The sequence below is a fragment of the Lycium ferocissimum genome, unplaced genomic scaffold (assembly GCF_029784015.1).
Source record: "Lycium ferocissimum isolate CSIRO_LF1 unplaced genomic scaffold, AGI_CSIRO_Lferr_CH_V1 ctg3464, whole genome shotgun sequence".
NCBI classification, from domain to species: Eukaryota; Viridiplantae; Streptophyta; class Magnoliopsida; order Solanales; family Solanaceae; genus Lycium; species Lycium ferocissimum.
In genome coordinates this window covers 1-5,923 of record NW_026725408.1, presented here as the reverse complement: position 1 = coordinate 5,923, position 5,923 = coordinate 1, and the positions used below count along the sequence as shown (strand labels likewise).

General features: G+C 34.0%; 1 pseudogene; it reads left to right on the top strand.

The window, feature by feature from the left end:
- Positions 1 to 339: 339 nt before the first annotated feature.
- On the top strand, positions 340 to 4,639 carry LOC132044074 (polygalacturonase-like; annotated as a pseudogene).
- Positions 4,640 to 5,923: the final 1,284 nt, after the last annotated feature.

Genomic DNA, 5,923 nt, shown 5'->3' with positions numbered 1-5,923 from the left:
GGTTTTCAGCCACACAAATTTTTATGGTTTGTTTTAGAGCACAAATTTCAAAAGTCTTCTTTTATTTCTTAAACTTCGTGCCAAAGTCAAACGCCTTCCTATAAAATGGGACTAAGGGAGTACCTATTAACAAAACAAAGTTGACTTACAAAGGGAATTTTCAATAATAGATCAAATAATGGGGCACCTTTAATTTCTCTTAATCCATGCAACAGAGAAGTGCATGCACTCCAAAGTCCTATAAATATACACCCTTATAAAACATCTGCAAACTAATATTTCTCTAGTACACAAGCATAATCCATATTCTTTAATTTTCTCTAACTAACTTTGAGAAAAATGATGCTTATCAGAAATCATCTGGCTCTTCTTCTTCTAATCATCATCTTATTCTTCGATTCCTCATCAGGAAGCAAGATTACTTACAATGTGCAGAGTTATGGTGCGAAACCTGATGGGAAGACCGATTCAACAAAAGCATTTCTGAGTGCATGGGCTGCAGCTTGTGCTTCCACAAAGTCTGTCATGATATATGTGCCACAAGGAAGGTATTTACTAGGAAGTGCTGCATTTTGGGGAAATCATTGCAACAATAAAGCTACCACAATAAAGATTGATGGCACTTTAGTGGCTCCCTCTGATTATAGAGTTATAGGTAATAATGGAAATTGGCTAAAGTTTGAGAGAGTCAATGGACTCACTATTTCTGGTGGAACTTTTGATGGTCAAGGTGCTGCTCTTTGGGATTGTAAAACCTCTAGCAAAAGTTGTCCTATAGGAGCAACGGTATGTTCCATCTTTTTATTTTGTTATTTTACTATTTTCTTTAAAGTTGTGATGCAACGGAAAGAGTTATCAACATATGATTAGCAGGCCACAGGAGGCGGATCCAAAAGATAAATTTGGCCGGCTTAACTTTAAAGTTTTTACCATTGAACTTTTGAAATTATGAATTCAAAATTTAATAGTATTTGTCAAAAATGTACTAATTTTCACATATATAATTAAGCTCAATATCAAATACACTGGGTACAATGAATCAAGTTAACTAAGCTCCACCCGCCTCTTAGCTTCATGCCGTGTGTAGCGGGAATATAACACACGGACTGCCCTTTTTTATTATAATTAAAAAAAGCATCTCGGTGCACAAAGCATCCCGAGTTAGTAGGGTCCAGGGAAGGGACTCAAAGGGTGTGATGTGAAATTTCTTAAGCAAGTCTGACGTTAGTGGGCTAACGCTCTATGGCTCAAACCATTGCATTGTTTTATGTTAAGCATGGAAGTTTTTTTTTGAGCTAGCTACTTGATAGTACTCAACTGTCTATAATTAAATCTAATTTACTCATTGTCTCCATATATCTTGTACTAATCTTATTTCTATTGGAAAAATATGGTGATGCAGACACTTGCCTTTTACAATTCAAACAACATAGTGATAAGTGGATTAAGTTCATTAAACAGCCAGATGTTCCATATGGTTATAGATGGGTGCCAAAATGCTAAGCTGCAGAAGATGAAAATATCAGCATCAGGTAGTAGCCCAAACACTGATGGGATTCACATAGAAGCTTCTTCTGGCATTACCATTTTGAATACTGCAATTGGTACTGGGGATGACTGTGTATCTATCGGCCCTGGCACCTCCAACTTGTGGATTGAAAATGTCAACTGCGACCCTGGCCACGGCATAAGGTAAAAACACAAAACCCCATATATAATTAAATTGTACTATAGGAGTAATATTTTTCCTTACAAGATTTAAGTTAGTATACTGATAATGTAAGCATTTTTTTCACCATTACTTCCCGCGTCTCAATTTATTTTATGGTGTTTAATTTACTGGACAATTTGTGGTTTAAAACAAGCCATGAATATTTCTGTGGTCGTAAATTATCTCACTAAAAGTAAACTGGACATTTTAAAGTTAATTGATACTCCCCCCTCCTAGTTTGTGTGGCACCGTTTGACTAGACTTTTGAAATCATTGGTCTAAAACAAACCTTAGACATTTGTAGGGCTATAAATCATTTCGTTAACAGTAAAAGGAGAATTTTAAAGTCAGATAAGTTGGCTCTAATTAATAGAAAAGTGACATTCTTTTTTGGTTTTGAGATAAAGTAAAAAGGAAAGTGTGTCGCATAAATTGAGACGGAGGAAAACTAAATATAGAAATGTACTATTTTGTTGGGACTAACTAAAAAAATTAAATGATCACATAAATTGGGATGGAGGGAGTAGTTTAATAATATATGATATTTAGTAGGTCCAGTCATAAATTTTACCAAATTGCTAATTAATGTTTATCAGAAACAGCCGTCCTACCTTGGTAGGAGTAAGGTCTGCGTACACTCTACCCTCCCCAGACCCCACGGTGTGGGATTTTATTGGGTTGTTGTTGTTGTTGTTGTTAATTAATGTTTATCATAAAGATTTATCTATAATTGTCTTATAAGTAATTTGATTGTGTAAATATTCGTTTACACAGTCAACGTGTAGAACTTAACTGTTCTTTATTTAGTCTCTCTCTTGGATGTCCTATGCTAAAATTTTTTTTTTTTGGGCAACTATTTTTGCAGCATTGGAAGCCTAGGGTGGGGTATGCAAGAAGCAGGAGTTCAAAATGTGACAGTGAAGACCAGTACATTTAGAGGTACTCAAAATGGTTTGAGAATAAAGACATGGGCAAGGCCTAGCAATGGATTTGTGAAGGGTATTCTCTTTCAACATTCTGTGATGGTGAATACCAGATACCCCATCTTAATTGACCAAGAATATTGCCCTGATCAGAAGAATTGCCCTGGACAGGTACCCTTGTCTCAATTAAGTAGAAATTAAACTGAACAAAATATAATTAAGCAGTCACACGATCTCTGAAATGTGTCGTTTTGCATAGATGACCTTCTTAATCAATTAAATTTCCATCTTAATTTATGTTGTACACTCATTTTTCATGTCAGTCGATCTCCATAATTTGACCCTATCATATTATAATTTCTAACTTTCTCTTGTACAAAACCATGCATATTGAAGACGATGACTTAAGAAAGTTTGAATTTTTAAAAAAAAAAAAAAAAAGGTGGGCCCCATACTACACAACACCTAGTAATATAAAAAAAAAAAGAGAAGAAAAAAAGTGGAATCCACGATCTCCAAACTCACGGAAAAAAAAGTGGACCCCATATTAACAAAATTAAGCAATATCAAAAAAAAAAGTGAATCCTATATTAAAAAAACAAATAATGTCAAAAAAAAAAAAAAAGTTCAGACTTTGTAATCGTAGCAAACACTAATATAATAAATTTTAGATACGGAGCACAAACTACAATGTTATATTAATTGTGTTTTGAACATATATATATATATATATGCATAAAAACGATCTGTACTAATAATGTCCAAAAAAAAAAAAAAAGTGCACCTCATATTAAAAAAATCAAACAATATTGATGTAATTTCCAAACTATCCCATTAAGTCGATAATGATGGATTCGTTCTTAGCATGCGTATCTCATTAGTGGGAACAAATAAATTATTATCATAAAAAAACATGGACCCCATATTATTGCTTTTTTGAAAAGGTTAAGTAAGCCATGAAAATACGATTTTTTTTATATTAGCACGAGATCTAATATAGATATTGGCTTTTGTATTTATTATTCAATAGTCATTTATTTGTTATGTTTACTAAAATAAATACACTTAAAATATTTATATTTTAAATAAGATAGAATTTAATTACTTTTTTATTTTTATTCTTACTCTAATAAATGTGAAAAGAGATTAATGTCGTAAAAAAAAAATATCAAATGGAGATCAAATAATGAATAAGGTAAATTAGTCAGATTATAATTCTAATCGACGTTTTCTTAAAAAACTATGCAAAAGACAACATGACAAGTAAAATGAGCTAAAGTGAGAATATTTACCAAAAATTAAAAAATAGTATTTCTTCGTTTAAAAAGAAAATCATTTTTTACTTTGTTTCGCTTTAAACATGTAAAATTAATTTAATAATTTGAATTAGAATTATCCAAATCAAAATTTGATAAAAAATAATAAGTATTTTACACCTTTAAATTAATCGAATTAAAATTGAAAGTATCAGCCAGATGCTTAAATATTGCTATTATTTTATCTCAAAGAGAGGAAAATAGTTTCCTTTTAAACAAGTCTTCTCTTTTAAAAAATGTTAATAAATTTTTGCCGATTTTGTATTCGTAGCAAACACTAATATAATAAAGTTTTAGATACGGAGCACAAATTACAATGTTATATTAATCGTGTTTTGAACATAGCATATATATATATTATCACTATCCAAACACGAAACTCTGTCTGGCATAGATCTGTTTATAATCTAAAGTGTTGGGCGTCATGCGGCACGAACTGTAAGAGCTCGTCTAGTATATATATATATTAGGCAGTAACTCTTACGTTTTTCTTTTCGGTCACAGGTATCAGGAGTTGCAGTGAAACTTGCTTGTAGTAAGGCTAATCCTTGCCAAGGAATTAGACTTGAAGATGTAAATCTAACCTTTAAAAATCAACAAGCACAAGCGTTATGCTCCAATGCTGCTGGAACTTCTTATGGCGTAAATAAACCAGCAAGCTGTTTGTAGCTTAGCTATATTTTTGGTGATATATTCTTTTTGGCTACACTGTTCTCCCCTTCATGGGTTGGGAAGAGAAGTGCATTCATTACCTTGGAAAGATTAAAATGTGAAATATATCATGAATTCATGATAGCAATAGAAATTGTGGTCACTTTTTTTATATTTGACCTAGCTAGTATATATTCAGAGGTCATCCTATAATCTTATTGATGTTAGTTTTTGTGAATTGGCTTTTGGTGTCTCGTTCTAGAGTCATGTTGCTAAAAGTAGCAAACCACCCACGTATAGGCAACTGCTGAAATTTAATGTACCGGGAGCAACGATGTGCTACGAGTCAAACTATAAAATTGAAAGTTATCCCATGGCTAGACCATTCAGTTTTTCAGTTCAAGTTTGATTTATTTGTTTTTTTGATGAAAAAACAAGTTCGATTTTTAGTTTCCTATTTCTGAAAATGCAATCCAATCCTAAATGAAATAAGTTGATTTATTTTTATCAAACTCATTCCTAATATTTGTAAGGGAAAATAGCATTTTGAGTCCTTGTGTTATTGCATTATTCCTGTTTAATCCTTGTGATATGTAACTAAGCATATCGAACCTTCAATTAAGCAATGCCTATGCTTTTAGCCCTATAATAACAGAAATCAAATAAATCAACAAACTGTTAGAAATTAAGGAGGGCAAATTTGGGTTTCTAAATTTCCATTATGTTTACTCCACCTAAAGAACTCCCCCATGGATGTCATCGCCGGAAGTAGCGTGCCACCAAACCAGCACCTTAAGAACAGCCAAACATATCTTGAAAATAGATATTGGCCTGAATATGCTTCTTTTGGACGTCAATCTATATTTGGTTAATGCCAGAAAAATATAAAACAAGAAAACAAGAAGAGGTAAACCATGAATAACTTGATTCTCTACGTGATACCCAGAAAATATAACTTGAATTCATGTCTACCTAATTAGAAGAGGCAAAGTGTTAATTGCTAAGTGAGAACTTTGTATACGGGGAAAACCGGACATAACGTAAACCAATGAAGTGAGGGCCGAGGCAAGGAAGATGGGAACGTGCCTGATGACATTCGAGGCCGAACCGGAGGAGCGCTTTTCCGGGGCCCCACCGGAGGAGCGCGACCCGGCCCCGGGAAAAGGGGGCCCTTCGGTCGGGTGGGGTAGGCCGATGGGCGTTGGCCGGATCCGTTGGGCCGGGTGGTCGTTGTCCCGTCGCCACTGAGGGGGTTCGTATGTCCCTCACCCCCTACCCAAATCGTTTCGAGGGGGCCTCCAAATCCAAATCCGTTGAGCCCT